The 25144-nt window shown below is 39.4% G+C and overlaps 1 protein-coding gene and 2 long non-coding RNA genes across 4 annotated transcripts in view; 1 reads left to right on the plus strand and 2 right to left on the minus strand.

Annotated features, from left to right (window-relative positions):
- The window catches only part of pde4ba (phosphodiesterase 4B, cAMP-specific a), a 161237-nt gene that overhangs the window by 71980 nt on the left and 64113 nt on the right, over window positions 1-25144 (minus strand). The gene's annotated exons all lie outside the window — the stretch shown is intronic.
- LOC307037060 lies at window positions 3079-5312 on the plus strand. Its single transcript, XR_013807594.1, has 2 exons — window positions 3079-3920; window positions 4509-5312. It is a non-coding gene; the product is annotated as an uncharacterized lncRNA (long non-coding RNA).
- Window positions 4834-7300, minus strand: LOC307037066. Its single transcript, XR_013807596.1, has 2 exons — window positions 5669-7300; window positions 4834-5146 (listed from the first exon to the last, which is right to left on the minus strand). It is a non-coding gene; the product is annotated as an uncharacterized lncRNA (long non-coding RNA).

Here is a 25144-nt window from a genome sequence, read left to right on the forward strand (position 1 = left end):
AAAATATATTACATCTGTGGCAACAGATTTGTGATAAATAGCAGCACATATGGAACAATAGGTAAGATACAAAAAATAAAATATACAGTATCTTTAAATACATTTGAAGCTGCTGTAAAATGTCTTTGTATGTGTGGTAATATGTTGTCCAAAAAAACTTTTTGGAATGTATATATAAAGGTATTTTAGGTAAACAGATGAATTGACATGGCTAACAAAGATCATATCTTTACCTTCAGGATATTTAAAAGGCATCTATTTATCCTTGTTATACTGTAACTGATTTTTACAAAAAGTAATTGTTTCTTTTTATTAAGAGCTACTTGCATGTTGTTCTGCATTTTATTTATGGAGAAAAACCAATGCATTATTTTCCATTGGTGTGGACATAAACAATGCAATCTGCTTTTGTTCAGTGTTGAGTATCTAGGTAGATTAACTCAAATCCTTTACTTTATTACATGTTTAATGCACTTGTAATTAAGCTATTTCATTAAGAAGCTAGTCAAATATAGCAGATTGTTTAAGATTAAAACCAGTGCTTCCCAATATGTTTAGCTTGTAACACCTATCGTACCAAAAGACACGTAGATTTGGAGTTTCACAAAAAGAAAACTTCCTCTCTTAATAAATCAACATTTTAAGCATTCGTCATGTCATTTCATATAATTTTTTTATACCTCCATCTAATGTTTTTTTTTCTTATATTCTCAGAACTAGTGAATCATTTCTCAAAAGGATGTTATAATCTGTATATGTCAATGTTTGCAAGGAAAGGTGACATTGGTGGAATGAGTAACTATTTCTCATAACTTCCTCAAACAGTAGTCATGAGTGGAAAACATTCCTGAAAGACAACTGAAGGACTTTTTTACAAGTATATAGTTTCTTATAACCACCATCATGACAGGCAGTTCAGCTTCCTTGTCATTTATTTTTTATTTAAAATGAATCCAAAAGATGACACATAGCATATTTTGATGACATAGCAAACACACTTAACAAAACACTTAATGACAGGACAGGAGAAGGGTCAAAGGAGCCAAAACTGAATCACTACCACGTTCCCATACTGCAGCTCGCCACACCGCTTCCCTAACACACAGAGATTAGAAATGGGAGAGGCGGAAGATGTGCTGGCCACAGGGCTGTGTGGATCCTGTGCAACAATGGCTTTAGCATTCCTTCCCGAAGGCTTAACCATCACAGAAGATATAGCTTATCCTCAAACTATGATAGCCATCATCTGTGGTACACCAGTAGGAAGTCATGCCCATTCTGACTTATTCATCATGGCTATACATGTAAGTTAAGAAGGGCAAAGACGGATGCTGAGAATCTTGTTGTTTTTCTTGTGCCATGCAACCAGCACATCTGTCTCATTATAGCAAAACATGCAGACAATAATGATTTGTTGTTTCAAGAACCATCCACATGAGGCTAACATGTAGTTATTTTGAAGAAAAAATTGTTTCTATTTAATCGAATTATGTGGTGTTGCATAATTACGCAAAAAAAAGTTACTAAATAGGTTTTCTGTCCAAAATGCCCCTATACATGCCAAAAGGGGCTACTGTGTATTCCGTATCCTCAGCATGGAATATTTGGCAGAAAAACTTCAAACTCAATATATTATATTTTGAACCCTTTTAAAATGAAAAGGCAGATTCCTCAAGATGTCAGTGTTTCTATACTTCCCGATCACAAAACTTCTCGTTCTTTTTCCATATGATTTCATTTTAGTTTATTTTAGTATTTGTATATTTTTATTTTGTTCCTTTTATCAGTTGTCCCCTTTTGTGTGCTTCGTCTAACTATTTATTTGGGTAAATATTGTTTTGGCTCTTTGGGATACTGCTGAACCTGTTAAGCCCCAAAGACCCCGCCGGCGGGGCTTCTTTTTTTTTCACGACACTGTGTCTCAGGGCTTCTTAATATTTAAAAAACTATGAATGTTTCATACCATCCTAACGTCAAGAAACTCAGCTAACTGATGATACGAACCATTTTTATCTAAACAAAACACAAGTCTCACAAGAAGTTTCTAAGGCTGAGTTCACACCTGCCTTGTATAGTCCGGTTGAATCGAACCCTGGTGCGTTTAGCCGCTTGATGCGGTTCATTTGGGTCGGTGTGAACACAATCCGAGACCTCTTAAGTGAACTAAACAACCGGACTCTGGTCCACTAAAATAGGTGGTCTCGGAGCGCTTGCCTGCGAACTCTGGAGCGGTTCATTGTTGGTTTGAACGCAGTCCGCACCAAAACATAGGAAGCGTAGTATTTACGTGTCACAAGAACGCGGATATCTTCAAAATCTTTAGCGAATGAGTCTTTCAAGACATCCGCGGTTGTTTAGTTAAAGAGTGAAGCAGAATGAAGTGTTGAACAGTGTCGTGTAAAGTAAAAATTCTCCGTGAGCTGCATAAAAGTAAGAACACCTGTCGTCGGTGAAACGCCCCTCCTTACTGCAGAACGTCTCATTATATGTGTTATAATGTTTTTTAACGGACGTTGTCTGATTATATAATCTTATGCGCGTGCCGCTAGTGTCTGTTGATCTCCAGATTAACAGCAGCATGAGAATAACCTGCCGAAAGTGCCAATGCTCCATGGCGGAGGCTCCGCTAGAAATTGCCGGGATTTGCGTTTTTACCACCTTAATGTCTGACCAATGGTTGAACAGCATTTCCGTGCACATGACTTGTGTTTAAAGCAAGCGGCAAACTCTGTGGAAGAGCCGGGACGCCAATACGGAAGTGGCACATACTGCAGTTCATATATTGGCCGATAGGGAATGACTGCAGAAAGAAGCAATTTCCATAGACCCCCATGTTAAAATGCCTAACTTTACAGCAGAAAAAAACAATAAATATTATTATGAATATAGTTAGATTCCACCTTCATGATTATGGATCTGTGAGTGAATTGTTTTCTAACACAACCCTTTTATTTATATTAGGTCTTAACGTTTTTGCATAAATTAGGGCTCTGTGATGTGACTGCTGCTGTTAGCTTCTTGTCTCTCTGCTAGCTAGCACTCTGCCTGTTCAGCTCATCCAGGGAACACAACTTGCCCCCGGCCGTGTTTGTTTGTACTTCATGCTTATATATCGGACTATTGTGACTCGCTCTGCGGTTGGAACAGACGGTGCATGAATGCGGTTTTGCGGTAAGTGAAATTCGAGTACTTATTTATGTGTTAATGATTTTAATCAGCTACGTAATTAATGTTAAGGCTTGGGTTAGCGCGTAAGCGAGTGGTAGCTACAGTACATCGGTGCTAACGATGCTAATAGTGGCCTCCAAGTTAAAATCATAGACTATATTTATAAAGGTTAAAACGAAATAGACAAGTGTTAAGCGTTAAGTGGGATAATACTGTACAACAAACGGCTTCTGTTTGAGGTTGATAAAACAAGGTCATCCTTGTAACTGAGAGAGATGATTATTATGTAGGTAGGAATTGTATGCATCGCTAAGGTTAATTTAAATTGGCTATGCTCAAGTATGTAGACAAGCTAATGTTGAAGTAGTGTATGTGAAATCAACCTCACAATAAGATGTATGGTATGGTTGGTTGAGCTGGAGTTCATTATTGAGCTTACACGTTAACATCACAGTCATCTGAAGAACAAACCCAAACCTTGTTGTTTTTATGAATTGCATTACCAAATTGGTATCAAATAAACAGCAAGCATTGGTAACACAACTTCCAAATTTACAGTAGAATAAAAAGGACCCTGACTCGGACAATACACAATCCAACATGTTCAACAGAAGAGAATAAGTTATATTGTTTGTACACATGGTACTTTACATATATATCTGTTTGTTTAAGGTGTCCAGGTGATGCAGACAGGCTGGACCAGAGAGTGAGAGACAGAACTGGACTCCTCACAGCAGTGAACTTCAGCTCAGGTACAAAGACTCTTTTTTTCATACTGTACAAAGAATCAAGAAAGATATTGGTTTAAATGAATGAAGTATTGACTTTAATACACTGATATACATTCCACTAAACAATACTAGATCACCTACACACCAGTGAAGTTGAGGGTTTTTTCTGTGCAAAAAGTTACATTTAGATGTTAACAGGCAATATGATTTTGTCAGCTTTCTAATTGAATGTATTGAAGGCAAAGATATTTAACACATAGTGAGAACTGCTACTATTTATCTCTCAATATTGTCTGTAAAAAACGTGGTAAAAGTTATTCTTTCAGTGAGACAACAGAGCAAGCTTCTACAGTTGCACCACGTTTTTTTAACAGTTTTTTTAACACTTAAATATTATTTTGATAATAACATATATTTCAATGTTGATGAACTTCATACTTTTCATGCATAATCTGATTGTCTTTGTAGCTCACTGTTGAAATAAAAAAAAAACATTACAATTACAAAATAATTATATCTACAGCCCCTAAACACACGAACACACCGCTTTCATAAATAACACACTTGTTCTGTAATAATATGTTTTATTTTTCCTGTATTTTTTGTTAGGAAAGGACATGCCTGAAAGACACGACATGTTCTCCTTCTCTGAGGGTCAAGAAGAACATCCAAGAGGAAAATTAAAAGCTGATGCTATGAGATTTTAAGACCAGTACACTACCTTTATTGTAAAAACCGTCAGCTGATCGAATGCACCTATTTCCAGATCTACACTCCATCCGCTGATTATTTCTATTTGCCTCGCTTTATGAGCTTCACATCACTTGTGCCTTGTACCGCAGAGTTTGCAACGTCACAAATAAATGGGGCCAATCTTCAGTCAGATGTGAATGTGTAATCTAACATTTTCAGTAAGAATAATGGACAAAAGGAGTGCAAATACAAATACAATTTATTGAAATGTGAACCAAAACTTAATCAAACATGTTTTAAATAAAAAGCACATATGGACAGAAGGTGTAAAACTATTAAAGTAAACACATTTAGTCAAATAAAGTGACAGACTAGGCCTGTGCAGTTGGTATCAGCTTTGACCAGCATGGGCTCCTCCATCAGGCCTGGACCTCCTTGCAGAGGAAAGACCCTCAGTCCTCTCCAAACCAACAGACAGGACGTCCATCACATGGAGGTTTCTCCCTGAAGTCTCTGCAGCTTTCTGGACACCACGCTTTCTCAATCCGTCCACACTGAATATGAGAGGGGGAAAATGAAAATAACAAATGCTTTAGACAATAAGAAACATAAAGTTGACTGTTGAGTTGCTCAGTTTTTTTAGATTGTCAATACTATTACTGTATAACTAATATATCAGGTTAAGAGGCACATTCAAATAAAGATTGGTCTTTAAATACATGTTGTCTTTTGAATTGTTTGTCTAAAGTCAAGGGTCTAGAACTGGTACTTAGTTTTAATGATACAGTCTGGTTATTATGCTGTTTGGAGGAGGCCTCACAGGTAAGAGCACTAACTAGCTACCATCAAATGTACCTTAGCTTGACTTAAATGTATTAAACGTATAATTAAGTGATATTAAAATATAAATAACTAATGTCATGCAAACATATTCATATTTGCTTGATTCCAGTGTTGAATTTAACACAATTGCATACAAACGTTAAGGGATTTTAAGATTCTGAAGTATTATGCTAAAAACTCAATAAGTTCGATTATTATTTATAGTTTTGCTGAATAGTTTAATGTCCGCTTACCTTAGAAACGTAAAAGGCCACGGCAGTGTGCAGATGGGGAGCATGTTAGCTTAGCTTGGTAGCTTCAGCTAGCTCTGGAACTTTCAGCTCGGTGGCAGCAGGTCCCGCCTCGGCTCCGCCTCTTTGCCCTTATTTGGAGCAGGCTGGAAAAGGCGGGAGTTGAACTCTGACGTCACTGTCGAGCCGTTAGTGGCTGACTCCACCTACTAAGGGCTTCTCGGCAACTCTGCAGAATCCTATGGGTGACGTCACGGACCCTACGTCCATTTATATACAGTCTATGGTTTAAAGTTTATAGTCCGTTTGAGTTTTGTCCGTGTGAAGCAAACCGAACCTTCTGAAAAATGATACAATGTAACAAACTGTCGTCTGGCGCGCACCAGAAAACGGACTATTAGGTGTGAATGCACCCTAAATGAGCCCTGAGCGAAAACATGCTAACGCACTTAGCACAGAACTCTAGGTATAAATCGATCGATCGGATCTGCAAAAACACTTAGCTAACAAGCTGAGATTCCACATATTCTAGAAATATAAGTATCATCACTGAGCGATCAGAACTTGCGACAGGGGAAGCAAATACAGACAACACATGACGTAGCTTTAGGTAGCAAAACACGGAGATATGCTCACCTTTTGCTGTTATTCTGATCAAAAGTTGTGTTTAATGGCATTAAAACCAGAAAAACGGCTGAAGGTTAATCCATAGGTTAATCCAATGTGTCTGTCACTTTGAAAAAGTATTGATAATCCATAATTCAATTTTTATGTCAAAAACTGAGTTTTCATATTAGCTGCTAATGATAGCTTCCAGAGTGTATGACAGCTTCCTGTTTTGGCTATGCGTCACTCTCACTCCTTATTTGGTAACGTGTATGTGGAACTTCCCCTCGATTCTATTGGCTCTAGTGGTCAAAAAGAGACGTCAATCATCAAAATCGACCAAGGGGGGCCAGAGATAGGTCAAATTCACCCGAATTACCCCAGATGTGGGTTTTTATTGCTGAATCTCTCTAAAAAGGTCAGATTTCACTTGTTTTGCGTCAATCTTGATACAGGGTACTTATTATATGTTATAGTTTGGATTCCTAAAGCTTTTAGTCTCCGATCCCATCATTCAAGGGTGGTTTTCACCAGTGGTGTAGTGGGCGTTGGACGCGGAGGTACGCCATACCCCCACTTATTTGAAGCATGATTTTTTTCTAATAAATATAAAATCATTGCCAGTGTTATCAGTTGTAAGTGTGTATTTGTTTTAATAATGACTAAAACATAATAGGCAGATTTCACAGTAAATATAATAAAAACGTAGCTCAAGCATTTATGCAACTTGATTTGAAGCGTGTGTGTGTGAGGGGCAGCACTGTGTGTGTGTGTGTGTGTGTGTGTGTGTGTGTGTGTGTGTGTGTGTGTGTGTGTGTGTGTGTGTGTGTGTGTGTGTGTGTGTGTGTGTGTGTGTGTGTGTGTGTGTGTGTGTGTGTGTGTAGGGTGACCAGGTGTCCCGCTTTGTGCGGGACTGCACACACAGCATTTTCATTAATTTTCCCACGTCCCACAAATTGAGACTAGGCCTATGTCCCGCATTTGAGTGACAGTCGCGCAGAAAGGCCGGATTGGTTCGCTGACGGTCGGCACGCCCTTTATCATTATATTGTTTGAACGGCATCATGTTGAGCTGACAGGCGACACAGAGGTCCACAGTGTACCCCCCCCCCCCCCCCGTTGACAGTTCACGAGCGCGTCCATAGTGTCTCCCCCCGCCCCATCCACCCAGTAAAAAAATCCCCACTACACCACTGGTTTTCACTATAAGTAATGTTTTTTATTTGGACGGACACAATCAATTAAAATGTTTTACTATGTTCAATCTGAATTTAGTTTAAAATAAAAACATCTATATTGATTCTGACTCTTCTACATCCAACTCACAGGTTTATCATTGCTTTGAGAAAAAAGATTATTAATTTTCCCCTTTTAGAAGTGAAGTTATGGTCATTTGTTCTGGGAATGTCATTTTCAAGACTGAGACCTGGAAAACAGGCTCGGGGCTTAACAGGTTAATTAAATAAAGGTTAAATAAAAATAAAGACTTGAAGGACCTCTTTGCAGATGTATGCCTCCGCTAACTGGTCAAGTGGCAATTTACATCCATGTCTGTACAAATTGTCATCACTTCATTATTTTATAACTTTATTCAGACAGTTATAAAAATACAAAACATCCAAATGCTTTAATCCACATAAGTGTTCATGTGCAGTATATTTAATTATTTTGACCTTTATATTTTAACTCACACTGTTATCGAGAGTGTCTAATGCGAGGAAACACTTGAATACAAAGTGAATATTACATTACATTACATGTTACTTGTTAGACGCTTTTATCCAAAGCGACTTACATACTCAATACTGTGGACAATCCCCACAGGAGCAATTTGGGGTGAAGTGTCCCAGGGACACAACGACATGCTGACTGCAGTGGGGTTTGAACCTGTGACCTCCTGATCCGAACACATACGCACAACCCACTGCGCCACACACCTCCAATAATAATAACACTAAATTGGCAAAAAGACTGATGTTGTGTATGAGGCTTGGTGCAGCTGTGTTTCATTGAAGTTAATCAGATGTTGAATTAAAATTGTGTCAAATACACAATGACATTATAATAAACAAATCATAAATAACAATCTTACCTGTTCTGTGTATAGTGTATAAGGAAGTTTGAGTGTGTATTGTAAAGTCTGTATGAAACAAAACCAGTGTCGCCCAGTGACACTATTTCATCTTGGGAAGGTCACCATTTCCACTTCAAAAGAGATCATCCTGTATTTTAGTCGTCTCTTGTGCTCACAGCCCAACACAGATATCAGTGCTTATGCCATGGACTTTATAAACTCTTATTCGGCAGTAAAATAAGGCAAGACCCTTAAATGACCACCAGAGGGCAACATTTAATTTCCTTTCCACATAAAAAGAAAACTTGTTTTTCAGGTCAGCTTCCACAAGATGGCAGTGGGCAACTGTAGTATCTTGCCTCCAATTAAAGCAGGAACCTCCAGCAGATGAGGAAGGAGAGCTGGCCTTACACAGGATGTGAACATAGTTTCATGTTTCATTAGAGGTCAAATAATGGTTCTAGAGCAGCCACAAAAACACTGTTAAAATCTTGTAATGCCAACATTAAGATTATAGGTTGTTATGCTTTAACCATCAAGTTATGAAGATGTTAGGAAACTCAAAACATCCGTGTCATAGTTAATTACACAACATAAATCGTCCAATCATAAATTTGGAAGATAATGCAAGTCTTTAATTTGAGTGCAAACACTATAAAAGAAAGCTTTCATGTGGAACACTTAACATTTTTTAATCTGTTGCTTTAACAGGGCTTCACAAAGAAACAGAGAACCATAATTAAACATCGATCAGACATTCATTTGATGGCTTAAGAGTAGCCTGTCAAATTGTTGCTGGTAGACGGCTCAGCTGGCTTGTCCTTGTGATTTAAATCGATATCACACTGCAGCTGAGGCAACTAAAAAGAGACAAACTTTTGGTGAAATGTTTTTTGTCTCCGTGTATCAGAGAGAGAGAGACTGCAAATAGAATCTCAGATGTATTTGACAGAACCTGACAGGCACAACATCACCTATGACATGAAAGCTGTCTCCCTCATACAAACACCAACGCAATCACATTAAATCAGGATCAAACAACAGGCCTGATCCCTGAAAGTTATTTAAATACATTTCCAAAAATTGAGATGAGGAGTAAAAGGGCAGACAGAGTTCAGACGAGCAGACCAATAGAAGTATATCCTGTGAAGGATATTAAATGGTTTTAAAGACTAGGGAACACAAAGGATCATACAAGGATCTTAATTATCATGCTCACTGATTCTGAATCAATTAACAAATTGAATATAATATTTACATCATTGTAATATATTTTCTTAGTGGGCTATTTCTATAAAAAAGAAAAGAGAGCTATGAACTGCAGGTAGAGCTGCTATCCAACAGATAGACAGATATCTGAGGTTTTACTTTATTGACATAATTTATCGAATTTTTGCACTTGACATGTCACTCAAAGCTTTCAGTGCACTCCATTCAATCGGAGTAGAGTAAAGAAAGGGAGAAGATGAGGTAAAAGAAGACATCATAACTTATTATCCACCAGCTGCCACATTTGATTTTCTTATTTTCAGAGGGAGAATTGGAATTTAACGGGTGTCTTTGCTGCTGGTCTTACCACTAGCTTTCCCGATGTCCCCCACCCTCTCTCTGTACAAATCTCATTCCCCTCTTTGAAAAAGAGGGCATAGCAGTCACTCTCCCTGTGATTAACCTAATCCCCTGATCGCAGAGCAGCGCATCTCTCAGTGCCAACACCCTACCATACTTGGCATCAAAAGCACTCATGCTGTTATAACCATGGGGCACACTATGAAAACAAGTGTGAAATGTAATCAGTGCAGAACATCACTACTAAATAACAAACTAAATATACCAGTAAAAGCCTAAAAGCAAGGGCTCACAAAAATGGATTATAGCTTTACTATATAAACACGAACGCTTTTGATACTTCACTGTAAGGTCACGACTTCTGAATAGGGCTCACGTTAAGTACAATACTTGAATAATGTATTCCAACACTGGTTATGATTGTTGTAACTAACTCATTGATCATTGATTGTGTGTGTGTGTGTGTGTGTGTGTGTGTGTGTGTGTGTGTGTGTGTGTGTGTGTGTGTGTGTGTGTGTGTGTGTGTGTGTGTGTGTGTGTGTGTGTGTGTGTGTGTGTGTGTGTGTGTGTGTGTGTATTACTGTTTGTTTTCTGGAAAATCCTTTCAATGCATGCCGCATGCCTGAGTGTTGTGGTGAGGATATTTAAGGTTAAGAACCTCGCGGTTGGTGTTGAGGGTTGGAGGGCTTGATCCTGACATAAGAATATAATCAGGTAACAAGGTCCACATGTGTCAAGTTTTCTCTCACAAGCTCTTTCCTTCCCATCTTTAAACGTAACACCTTTTTATATCTGGGCCATCTCCAACTGACAGGCTACCAGATCCGTAGGTGTGTAATCTGCAAATTGGTTCAAAAACAATGACTCACTATAGGTTCATAGATCAAGGATATCAGATGGAGGAAATGTTCACTAAATCACTGAACTGTCAGCTCTGCACACACTTCAGAGCTCTCAGATTAGTTTAATGATTTCAACCAGCACATACACTAAGCTAATAATTAAAGAAAAGTATACTATCGCTATACTATCAATGCAGTGTGTGAAATAATGTTTAGCTGCTGCTAGCTACTTTGCACTTTTAATATTGTTAATCCTGCTTTGGGCTGAGTTGAGGTTAATTATCAAAAGCATGTTAATTCTGCTGGATGAGCTTTTAAAGAATTGCATTAAATTACAGTAGATTGGGTTCCACTGAAAATCCCTGAAAGGAAACGTATTTCATATCAATGTAACCCTGTAATATAAGATTTCACTGAGAAAACCTGAGAAGCACTTAAAGTGAAGTGCAGCCCAGTTTACAGTATGTCTATACATACTGAAGAGCTTACTTCTAGTTTGTTATTCAGTTCCCCAATTGGGAATGTGAACCCAAGTATAGAGAAAAATTGGTGTAATTAAAGTACAGATGTGTGAATAAGTGAGTTGAAAAAGGAGGCTGGGTAGCTGGTGAGAAGAAGGAAGGAGAAAAGAAAAAGAGAAAAAGAAAAAGAGGGCAATTTGCACACCATGGCTCTCCTCCTATGCACCAAGAGGATTTTCTTGGAACTAAACGTGTTATCAGCAATTTCCAGCAGCGATTTGCACACAGTACACTTCTGAGCTACCTCTACAAAGTGGCTAAGTCTAATGAGAATAACACACTGTGTCCTCACACAGCAATAATGTTGACATGCAAAAGCGCACGCACACACACACACACAAACGCATCAGTCTTCTATCATTTATAGTTATATACGATTAATTTGCAACAGCAGGACATGTCATTTGGTCCAGATAACATTTTCATCAACACAATGATGACATGTTGTTAAAGAAATTATCCATATTCACAACAATTATGATAATGCTTAACTGTTTACTGACAACATGTTCAAAATGTTTGTCCAATAAAATATCTATTCTAAATGTAATCACAGATGGGCCTCGTGATAAAGTCCTGTGCTTTCTACTCCCACCCCCCAAACCACCACCATGCAACTAAGAATTGACACACTAAAAGAATAGCAAGAAGTTGCTTTTGAACATTATCCAGGCAAATATTACGTTTGTCACCACAGCGCAGGGCATTTCAATTGACAATAAAACTTAATTCAACTAAATACCACAAAGGGAGACAGTAAGAAAGCTGGGTGCCATCTTTTTGAAAACATACCAAACCCAGGAGTGACGACGGTAGCAGAAAGTGCTGATGGATAAATTCAGACTTGATGATGTTGTTGTCATTGTCCTGGTTCCCCTTATGATCAAAAATCTATTAGTTTATTCTATTTTTCATCAGCTGACAGACAGATTCATCCTCAAATCCAACTCTAGATTATCTCAGGGCAGTTTTTTAGAAATCCATCGGGATTATCTCAACATTCGTCACTGGAGAACTTGCTCTCGGTTTCCAAAAAAAGCAGCAGGTGGTAGCTCAGATTGTCCAGAGAGGAAAACCCTGCATGTTTGTTCCAGTTATCTCCCATTAAATCCAGCATTAATATGACCAAAACCAGACAGAATACTATAATCAGATAAAAAAAATCATGCCTTCAATTCCTTCATGAAAACACATAGTCCTTGAATCGAGTGTTGATCACAGCATCTGTTCACTGCCAGTCCCCCTCAGAGCGTCCAGAGCAGTGTTTCGCTTCTCTGCAGGTCTCTGTCCTGCTGAAACTGATGCTGTTCCACTATGTAGTCTGCCTGAGTTCAGGTCTGCTGGACCACGTGCAGGTCAAATTTCATTTATGACCTTTGATCCCCAAGGGATAATTGAAGGTAAATATTTGTGCATTGGCCCAAACAATTACTGTTAAGTAATCTGTCTTCCTTTGAAACGAATATTGGCCCGTCCAATGATTCAAGTTGACCTTTTTCATTAAATATAATAAAGAATCATTCAATTTCTGAATATCTAAAAAAGTCCCTCTGTTAGCCCCTCTGCTGTGTCCCACTCCTTTCTTTGCCCTGACTACAAGTATATCCAAGATTACCAACAACTTGAATTGAATCTGGAACAATAAAGATGGTAGAGTTGATAGCATAGTTGAGAGCCTATTGCATCATCAATGTTTTAATGACTGCAACAGTATAGGCCATATACAGGGGAAGGCCATATACCTACAGCACACATCCTAACTCTTGATCCGCTACAGCAATTACATTTGTTTGGTTTCATCCAAATATCTGCCACGGGAAAATCAATCACTCTTTTTGGCAAAATCTTCAAAAAGAATAACCTTTTTGTTGTTTCCCCTTCTCATGGTAGTCGAACACTTCCTTTAAAGCACTAGCTGTGTCTGTCTGTCCCACTGCCCATGCTGTTTGTACCTAAAGGGTCTGATTACACAAAGCACATGCATTAGGCCTTATTGGAATACAGCAAGAACCGTAGCTCGTATTGAGGCACACAATCCAACACGTTGGCAGACAACACACACATTAAGGATGAAATGCAATTTAGTAAACACCAACAACTGCAGCCAAATTTAAAATAAATTCCTACACTGATGCCCACTTTACTAGTCCCCTCAAAGTGCCTCTATAAAACAGCAAGTGAAAGTGCCTAGCAACAGTTGGGTTCGAAAGCACTTGACTGTGTGGTCTGCCATTGTTTGGTTTGAAAGGTGGCCCTTTTTATTGCATGTACTGTATAGGTGGCACAGGAAATTAGTCTTTGAACACATTTATATGGACAGAACAGGAAAAGCTTTTGTTGTGAGATCATTGAGGCCACAGGCAGAAGTTATTTTAGACAAAAATAGTTTTAACAATAATACCCAGTAAACCATAGTTGTTTTTTAATTAACCTCCCTATCTCTGCGTTAAATCCAGTTAATCATTTAATGGCATGAAATCAGTGATTAGAGCAACAACATTTAAAAAGCTGCATTTTTGTATTTGTATTATTTAGATATCAATTCATCTAACTCATATGCACCCATGTCTCAGTCACAGACACACAGTCCTAAAGTTAAACAACTCATCACGAGACAAACACAGGCAACAACTGACAATATACTGTACTGTATTTCTCAATGTGAATATTCAAGAGGCATACAGTATACTGGCAAAACACACACCGACTTAAAATCTCTCATCTGGGAAATTCTTCAAACACATGAACATGAGAAAGAGGAAAAAAAAGAGACAAAGCACTGAGGTGAGAGACATTTCCATGGCAACCAACTTCGTAAGCTTGACTCCACCAATGAGATGTGACCTTATAGTAAGCCCGAGGATTTATGATACACCAGAGCCAATGATAGTGTCATAGTAGCAGTTTCCTACTACTGTACAATAGCTGACTAAAGACATAACATAATGTTTGCATGCATTCAATTTAATTTATAATTTTCTATTATAACAAATTAGTCTGGACTTTACAGAGGTCAAAACCATGGGTCACTATTAGACAGCGGAACTCAAAAGTTGATCATATTTGTTTTTTTTAATGTTATTTTTATCCCTTATTTGGGCTTTATATTTCAAGCTTGTACGAGAAAATGTAATTATCAATACATGATGAAACATAACCCCAGAGTTAATAAAGTGAGTGCATTCAAGTCCTAGCACTGATTTTAATGAGGAAATAAGCTGCCTTCCCAGTTAAAACACTATTTATGATATGATAATGCCTTCGTATTACTGCTGGGTCAAATACAAAACAAGATGCTGCTCAGCTTGCTGCCACCACCACTGCTGTGGCTCCCAAAGCATGCCAGCGCAGACCCCCCGCCAGCATCGACCTGAGGGGCTCCGAGGCTTCATAGCTCCCCACAGGGGGCCGCATTGATCTCACTCTGCTTTCACTTTTCTTGCCTTTAATTTATGTTTCACAGAAAGCAACATGAAGCCTTTAGCCTCGACACCAATACAAAATCCATACCCTGATTCCTCCCAAATTAAAAATGTTTCTTCAATATGTGCAGTTTGTTGAATGTGCGAAATATTAAGAAAACACATGAACAGACAAGTGATTCCAGCGAGTAACCACTTGTTTAATTTCCTTTTTTTCATATGTATGTGATCATTGGAAGAGATGTAAATAAAGATAATGTTTGGATAGAGATTTAGCTTGAACTACAATTCAATATATGCATTGTCGCCTATATAGCAGAATCACCATTAAGTCATAATGCATAATCTCCTTGACACACCAACCAGACATTAGGCACACTCATGTCCAACACAAAGGCCACCACTGACATCACAGCATAATAATCACCGCTGTGTGTGTGTTTGTGTGTGTGTGTGTGTGTGTGTGTGTATAAGGGTCTCTAACCGTTAGAGATCAAGTGTGTGTTTGTGTGCCTGTGCTCACAAGGTGTGTGCATATGCCAGTGTGTGACAGCGTGACGCACGTAGTTACGAGCAAACATTGCTGTCTGGTTGTCATGGCCAACAGTTTCAACAAAGCCAAGCTTCTAAATAGCTTCCTGTGTCTCCTTTTCATCTCCGTCTCCCCTATATTTCTTCAGGTCTTTTGTTGTTACCAGCCTCTTTTTATTTCCTAATACAAACCTTTTCTATCGGGGCGATGTCTCCCCTTCTCTTTCTTGAGGTCAGGTTTTTGAGATCAATGCTGTTTATCCCCATTATATACACGGAATTTTTGGAATATCTGTAGTGTCAATGTGTGTTTCTTATTTGTGTGCCGATCCTTACCTGGGTCTATCTTTGTCTCAGAGACTAGCATTGTATCATGTGATGGCTTCCAACAGGGCTTTCAGCCTATTTCTGTCTTGAGTTTCTCTCCCCCAAAGAACAACAACTAAATAGGTCACTTCTGATCGTGCTTCATCTTTCTTTAAGGTGTTGTCTATTCTGTCTGAGAGAAAAAGCATTTAGTGTAATAACGGTCTGAGATGACAAGGCTTGTACCGTACTTCAAATGTATTATCTTGGCCATGTTCATCCTCTAGACTCGTCTGAGATGACAAGGCTTGTACTTCAAATGTATTATTTTGGCCATTTTCATCCTCTAGACTCGGCTGTCTCTCTTTAATTGCTCTCTTTTGCTCTCTACCCATATCCATCCATTCATTTATTTTATGTATTCTGTGTAGGGTTGTTGAATGCATTGGGGAAATACACCAACAACAGATTCAATTCACACTCATATTTACACCTTCAGGTTAACTAGATCCTCTCCAGTACCTTGCTATAACCTTTTCCAGGGAGGCTGAGCAGTCCCCATTTAAAAGTCAGGAACCACTGGATAGTAGGAGTTTGCTCTGCCACTTCCTGGACTATTTTCAATATGGCAAATCTATTTGTCACTAAAGCAGAGAAAAAAGGTCTGCTCTCACTGAAGGGGTACAGAAACTCAGACTATATGACTTTTAGCAAAGGGAAATTGAAGGCAGGATTCAGACTCTGAGCAGCGACTTTCTAAATTTAGGCTTTGAAAGTAACCCACACACATTTCGTGTCCCAAACCTCCTGACAGAACAAATCCATTTAGGCTTGGAATTGAAGATATGATATACAAAGTTTTAGTGAATCATCCCAGGATCATCTAACAAGATTTCCCCCAGACTGCAAGGAGCTTCATATATATGATAAGAGGAACACTTACTAACTATACGTTTTTTGATTACCCAAAAGTTAAATACGGCCCTGGTTCTGATTATTTAAGCGTCAAAAAAGTGTTTCATCGTGCCTAGGAGGTATTTTCTCACACCATGTTAATGTTGGAGCAATTACAGTAATGCAAACAAGACCAGGGCATACATTAACCCACGAGAGTCAAGGTTGGATCTAATTAGAAGCTACAGGCTATAGCTAAACTTCAGGTCAGATCCTCCTGGAGGTGCCAGGTTATCCTGTGTCAGTGACATCACTGGTGACCCCATGCAAAGTGACCTATGTGTGTTTGTTTGTACTTCCCGTGTGATGCGGGGCTCATCTTTCTATACAACTATTGTGTAGCTAAGTCACACAGAGCCTCTTGAGGGTATACAGGTAGACTTGGATTCTCACCCCCTGGTGTGCGCGCACACACACACACACACACACACACACACACACACACACACACACACACACACACACACACACACACACACACACACACACACACACACACACACACACACACACACACACACACACACACACACACACACACACACACACACACACACACACACACACACACACACACACCGTACTGTCTGCAACCTGAGTCTGGGAATCAGATTCCACACAAACTCACACTCACACACATACTCTTTCTCTATCAGACCCACAGGGGCCTCTATCTCACAATAGGCCTGAGAAGCATTGAGAGGGATCCATGTAATTTATATGACACCAGCACCACATGGGAGCAGACTAGAAGGAATCCTACGTCATACTGGTTTACAAATGAAAAAGAGAGGAAAAACGTTTTCAACATCAGCACACCTAAGAACAGACCTCTTTCTCTTCTTACTCGCCTCCTCTGCTCTCTTATCCTCCAACTCTCCACCTCTCTGTCTCATACCCTTCCTGCTCATCCACTCTTCTCACAACTCCTCTCTGTCACTCAATCATCTGTCCTCTCCCCTTACACCTCCACAATTTCTCCTCCTGAATAATAAAAAAGCAAAGAATGTTTGTTATATTTCTTAGCTTTTTTGGTGATTGTTCACGACTGAAGAATGAGCAAACCAGCCACCTAAGTCCCAAAGTTTAGAGGAATATATGCATGCTTTAGCCAGCGCTTCTGTAGTGTTTGATAAATTGAGGCATTTGCTGGCCGTCCTGTCTTACTGAAAATCACTTGCTTGAATCAATAGCTGTTATCATGGTTTGCTCACAGTGCGGCAGGTGGCAGCACTCCCAACCATATGGCAAGTCAGCACTTACACCTAGTCATCAATTAGACAATGGGAGTCTGGGAGAGGAGATGAGACCAATGATGGAGCGGCTTTATGCGAGCTTTCGAAGATTTTTTCAATCCGTTGTTACCGCCTGTAAGTCTGTATACTTTGCAACAGCATCCCGACAAAACACAGCCTGCATCAAAGTCTTAAGCTCTTCACTGCAGGGGATCGGTGGTCTGGAGGAATGAGGCAAACAAAGGAGAATGGTAGTAAGGGACACAGAGAGAAGAAGCAGAGTAGAAAGATCCAAAATAGAAGAAGAGATCAGTAGAGGAGGGAAAAAAGGACCATGCAGTGTCTTCCTCAAAGCTTGTCCAGCTGAGTCACTCACTGCAGAGCGGCCACAGAGCAGAGCCAACTCTGGTCTGCCCTGCATTTATTTCACAGTGCAGCCTCTGATAATTTATCAAACAGGCGCAGTCACAGTCACTACAGCAGCGGTGGGGCTGGCATTGACACCGCTGCCTAACAAGCCAAAATTGATGTTGCAGGCACATGCTAATGCGACACAATGCATCAGCATGTCGCAGAGATGCTCGGTCACTAAGCTTGTACTGTACACAAACATACAAACATTGAAGGGTTATATAATGGTTTAATTTATTTTAAGGGCATACAATGTCAATAATAAAGCATTAATACTGAGCCTATTGTGTAATTTTTCAGTTTTGTTCATGTTAATCTTCTGTGGTAACCACATCTTAAGGCTATTTACAGCTATTTAAAATAGATATAGTGGCTGTTTTTTTTTAGAATCATTCTAAAATATCTTTGAAGTTAAGACATAGTGTGTGTGATAATTGTATTTCAAAGCAAATGGATTGCAATGAAAGATAACAATATTTCTATCACACATAATTTATTTATAACACTTTATATCCACATGCTCAAAGATACACGAGGAATAAGAAACACAAATGTGACTTCCTCTCTTCACTTGATGATGTCATGGGTTCTAATGAAGTGAGTGTAAGGTACCTAGGACAGCACTTATTTTGGCACAAAAAACGCTGCATAATGAGGTTGAATTGATGCACTTGCTGTCCCTTAACATCCACAGTGCAGTGGGGTAGACGGTGTAATTCTGAGACTCGTTTTGTGCCATGATGCAGGCTCCATCACACAAAAAGCAATTTAAACGGCTGTGACTGTGCCAGTGCTCCTTTTTTCTGTAGCCTCTGATCGTTAATGAGCCACAGAGATAAAGTAGTGCAGGATTAACGACCCAAACAACCAAACTCCTACCAAGGGACTTGTGGTGTGTAAGCCCAGCACCCTTCATTAATACCCACATAACTTAAGCAGCACTACCTACTCTGCCTAAACACTACAAATCAAGCCCTCTTCACGCTTGCTTTGTTCCACTTAAGCATAGTGACCAGGCACAACCAGAACATAAATGCAAGAGTGCTTTTAATCCAGATCAGAAAGGACCAAGAACATGTCCTGTATCTCCAAATATCCTTCACATCTTTGAAAAAGTGACATTTGAAAGAAGGGACAAAAGTGTACATATTAAAAGAAGATGACTTAACACAATTTATCCAACTACTGTAGCAGTGTCACTGCCGTTTACTCTCGCCCATGCCCATGAAGTCAGGGAGTAAAAGGAATAAGGTCGGCAGGCTGTAAATGGGCTTGATCTGCCGCGGGGGCGGTTAACTTGATTCTCTAAATGTGGCTCTCTGAAAGGCTCGTCTTACAAGGCCAAAAAGGAAAGATCCACAAGCACTCCATCGGATTCAAGAGCATCAAATGTAATAACAGCCATTATATAAGGAAGGTGGACTGTTGGGGGGAAATGGAGTAAATCAGGGCTATCTGTTACAAAATCACCTAGGCCAAAATAAAGCAAGCTACGGTAAATGTTAGCAAGGACTAACACTGACAACAAAAAAATAAATAATTGTCAGTTAGGGATGTCACGATTAATGCAATTAAGTAGTTGATTAGAATATCAGGTAAAGAATAAACCAAACAAATCAACGCAGTGAACAATATGCTATCAACAATTCAACTTGCAAAATGTTAAACAAATTAGACCTTTCTTAACTGTCAATGCTGCTAAGTCATACCTCCACTGAATGATTCTATGATTGAATACTGTTTTACAAACTGGTCGTTTTCTTGTGCCACAAACCTTAAACCAATAGAACAGCTGTACAAGAGAGCTATCAAGGTGTTTGACAGAAAGCCAAATTCATACCACCACTGTACCATCCTTGAAAAACACAATTTGTTGAGTTTTGACAATTTTAAGTCTTTTAAAAGTATGTGTTGTTTTTATAAATGTTTACATGGACTGGCCCCCCCTCTCTAAGGGGAATTAATCCACAAAAAAAACACTGGACGCTGCACTAGGTCAGAAACCAGAGGAGACTGTGAAGTCCACCATAGACGGACCACTTTTGGACAAAATATCCTCTCCATTAAAGGCAGCTCTTTCTGGAATAGTCTCCCAACTGAGATACAGGATTGTCCCACTCTCAATAGTTTTAAAAGTCAACTCAAAGAATGGTTGAGAAACAAACAGACGTGCAATCACCGCTAAATGCACTTTAATACAGGGGTATCTTCTTTTGCACTTTATGTAGCTCTTGTATCATCTCTTGCACTTTATATGCCGTTGCCGCTATATTTTACTGCCATGTGGTAAATACTTGTGTATGCTGCTCTTGCTCTTTTTGCATATCATGTATTTGTTTTTGCTATGTTTGTAAAATGTAATTTTCTTAAATGTTTTATGTGAGGGACTGCAGATGGAAATGAGCTTAAAGCTAAATCTGGCACTGTTACGCTTGATTGTGCATTGTCCCTGCCAAATAAACGATAAATAAATTAAATAAACTTAGATTGCTTTATTACAGTTTGCTTACTGGTTTTGTTAGAAAGGTCATGGTTCTCCCTTTGATATATATTGTATATCCTGTCACAGTAATTTAGTTTGTCAAGAACCCATAGGGTACCTAAATTACTTTAAAAAACAAGTATGTTAATGTCATCAGAATTGTGTTATACATTTTGTACCAAAAAATGATTTCTCGTGACATCCATAAGATGAGAGTGTATATGGAATACTTAAAAAGTGACACTGGTACCCATTGTACTCTACTTTTGCATATAAGAACAATTTGACTTTGCACAATGTGAGTCTCATTTTCAGAGTTTCAACCTTAATTTCTGTAAGTTATAATGGTCTGAGTGCAAAAAGGAAAGCAGAAGTAAGCAAGTCTTTACAACGCACTTCTCCATACCAACTTAAATTGCTTTCAGACAGCTGGTGTTTGCAGTCAAACCTCTTATTTTGTTCCACTTTCGACTTTCATTTTAGAAATGTTGCTGACTTGGTCTAAGCAATTACTAAATATCATACAACCCAATGGAAATGGTAGCCAAAACAAAGAAAAATGAAACCCAAGAAGAAGAATGCTGTAGTTACCCATAAAAGGTGTCTAAGTTATTTTAAATAACATCTTGTTTGATCAATATTTAGAGATTTACAGGCAGATAGGATTCATTTTAAAGGCTGATTTATAAGCAGCATATCGTTCAAGTAATGTCTTCATGTGACATGACGGTCATATCAATAATACATTGCATGAGTCACCATCGCTGCATGTGTTGGCAGGCATCCTAGCGCACTTCGAAATCAGACAAGACAGAAACTTGGCCTTGATATTTTCCAAGCTGGTGGTGCAGTATAAGGAATATGGTCACCAGCAAAGGCTGTCAAACTTTCTGCCATATTAACTGTTTACCAGGACTAATTACAAATGTGTCACTTTTTAATGCATGATTATTAATGCACCAACCAACCTAGACTGAAAAACACAAGCCAGAGGCAAGTGGATACACCAATGTCTGCTGCTGCCTCAAATGCTGCATCCAACCTGGATGAGTGGTTTGTAATGACAGATGAAGTCGGAGCGAGACAGACACGGAAGGGGAACATAACCCCTCTGGGACATATTTCGGTGATAAAAATGACAACAGTAAAGAGGTCTGTAATTAAAAGCGCATCTCCTTTTGTGTTCCTTGTGGCAGGAAGTGGGTTGCTCTCTCTACAAGTCAGAATAATTTAACCTAAGAGCTACAAACCCACTAACATTTCAGCTATTCATAGCATATGAGAGAAAATCTTTGATTATTTTAAAGTCAGCTGCTGTGATACATTTAAATTAGATCCTTCTGAGGTTCTAAGCTGCCAATTGGTGATAGTACTCAGGTTGTGGCAGTGGCGTAACAAGGTTGTGATTGGCCCTGGTGCAAATATTGTTTTGGGCCCCCCCATCGCCCCAAACATAAGCGCACGCTGATGCGCTCACACACGCACGGACACTCACAACCACTCATATGCGCAACATGTAGGCTACCAACAACAGCCTGCCCTGGCCTCAGACCACCACAGCCTGACAACAGCACAGCAAACTAATCACACAATCATTTTACAGAATTAATTGAGATTTCGAGAACGATGTATGACAAAAAAAACTGTCTAATTTCGTCAGTTTAGCCGTTCTACATCTCCTTTTTCTCTGTTGTCCTTTCTCTTTTGAGCGCCGCTCTTGTGCTTTGGTTTGCTGTACATTATAAATGCAAGATATTTAATATCGTATAATGCTGCCGAACTTGCTGCTGCTAGCTACAGTACCTTTTGAGGTTGATTAAATGGTTTGCTCGTTACGCAAGGTATCACATAACATGAAAGGGAGCAAGGTCATTGGACAGACAAATTACAATTTTTTGCATGGGCCCCTGGCCGGCTCTGGGCCCCGGTACGTTGCACCGGCTGCACCGTCGATAGTTACGCCACTGGGTTGTGGGCTGTATGGTGTCACAAGGGTGAACTTCATGAGAAAATGAGTTTGATTCGAAGCCTTTTCGAATTGGCAAAACAGGTCTAATCTAATTGCTGCTGTGGGTTGGCATCATGACCATCATCACCCTCAGTACCATAATTCTCTTCAATGACCTAAAATAATTACTGTCATTGTCATTATTTGCCATCATTAGACCCATTAAGGCTGTTCAGAGTCACTGGCATTTGTCGCTGCATGTTGATGAGCAAGAGCTGTAAGGAGAGTCAGTGAGAGGAACGTGTTCGTGGGAAGCAGAGTGTCTCCCTGTGTCCGTGTGATTTGTGTGTGTGGTACTGTGCTCCAGAGGGGTCTGTTGTTTTTGACTCCTCGCAAGGAGCATTGCAAGGACGTTGGCAGATGGCGAGCGTTGGCAGGGGCTCGGTCCCAGGTGCCGAACACCGGCTGCCAGCAGGCGGAGCGTCCCACAGCCACAGGGAGGCTTTTTAGGCCGCACTCACTTGACACAAGGTGCTGACAGACGGGTCAACCTTAAACACGCTGCAGGGCACTTTTAAATACATGAAGACACACAATGATTACAACACATGTAGGCGAAGATTGTGAGGGGGCCAAGACTTGCTGTGTTACGATTCATTTTAGGCCTGACAGGACTTTTCTAGGCCAGTGGTTGTTAAAGTGGATCCTGGGATCCCTGAGGGACTGAATGGAGGAAGATATTAACTCGGATGCTACTCTGTCATGCTCACTGTAACCAACATGAAAAAACTCTTCAGAATTAAACATACAGTAGCACCTCGATAATCATTGGTATCCCTATACCCAGTCCTGATTGACACTCAAACATACAGTAAAGCACAAAACACGTTACTCAGGTCACTTCTGAACTAAAGCTCCACTCTATTACCATCTGGCCGCAGTGACAGATCTTCTATCTGTTAAAAAGACTCATGTTCTTGTGAATGTATTGTGTTCCTGTGGCTATGTTTTAGCGATTGATGTTCCTTATCGTTTCTTGTGCGTATACCGGCTGCAGAAACAAATGTATTTCTTACTATCTATATATCTATAAATCTAACTTTTTTAAAAGCTATTTCATCAGCACTAACTCACAAGCACAACAACCAGGAGTTTAACATCTTGTACTAATAGAGTTTTTTACTATGCAGCATGATAATGTTGGCCCATGTATCGAGTGGAACATTATGTAAGTAAAACAGCAGATATATTAGGAAATAACTCAAACTATCAATATTCTAGCAGTTGAAGAATTGCTAAACTGCTAAAATAGTAACACAATAATTATTAGAAAATATAATTAAGGTGTCTACATACTGTTTTGTGCTAAATGTTTTTCATCATTAACCTTTTGGAAAAATAAAACACTTCTTAAACATGATAAATACAATGAATAATTATCTAAAACTCTAAAAGATTTGACCTAAAATGACCCCTTCTGGTGTTCATTCGATAATTTTGCTGCTGTGGAAACAGTAGGGTCCTTTTCTGCGTGTGTGCAGCTTTCTCAAGAAACAATTACTTAGCAGGACATATTCGGATTCCTATTAATTTTCAATAAGCCAACATAATTTGGATCAGTAAGTTTATAAAAACATTTTCTTCTTGCATGACAGTCCGGCTAACCAGCATAGCTGATCATGTTATTAATGCTTTTGTAGTTCTTAACTTTCTCATTCCATTCATTGTACTTAAAGAAAGCTTAAAATATTAAGATCAAAATGGTATAATCTGTTACATAAGTTTGCTTTTGTCACCTTAGTTTTGGTCTGACTTTGTATAATATATTTAAGTTTATGTGTTCTTGAAACTGGCTTCACTGTAGTCATTTAATTGAAATCTTATCTCTATTACATAAAAAACAAAACAAAACAAAACAACAACCCCCCCACACACACACCTACTTTGGTTACCATGGGGACTGAGAAGTAGCCGCCGGTTTCGACAAAAACAGATAAAAACAAAAACAAACGACAGTCCGACCGTCTGCATGTTGCCGCTGTACATCCGCATACACATGCTAAGAGCTGACACACAATGATGCTGTTTGGTGATAAATTCCCTCGGGGGCCTGAAGGTTCACGAGTAGGCCCGTGAACACTGTGGAAACCATCCGTTCCCTTGACTTCACCCCATTACTGCCTCCTTGGTGATCACACGTCACCACCTGGCCACTTTCACATCAACCATCACACTAAGAGACAGTGGGTGTGATGGAGAGAGGGGAGAGGGGAAGAGTGTGTGTGAACGGGTGTGTTTTTGCAGGTTTGGATCCCTCATAAAATATTGTATCACAATTTCTAACATGTATGACGGTTTTATGATTTATTTTTATTTATTTATTTACGAAAAAATTACCTTTGACTCAATTTGATGTTTTGAAGCTTCACCCCCCTGACCCCCAGGGGACACACGCTGACAGAGTGGTTACTGTTTGAACAGTGTGGGCCCTGTGTTCGTCACTACTGAGCCTCCATACAAGACCACTCACGACCAGCCGTGTCTGATTTTAGGCCTCATTACCCATTATTTCTCTCTC

The sequence above is a fragment of the Notothenia rossii genome, assembly GCF_949606895.1.
Source record: "Notothenia rossii genome assembly, chromosome: 1".
Taxonomy (NCBI): domain Eukaryota; kingdom Metazoa; phylum Chordata; class Actinopteri; order Perciformes; family Nototheniidae; genus Notothenia; species Notothenia rossii.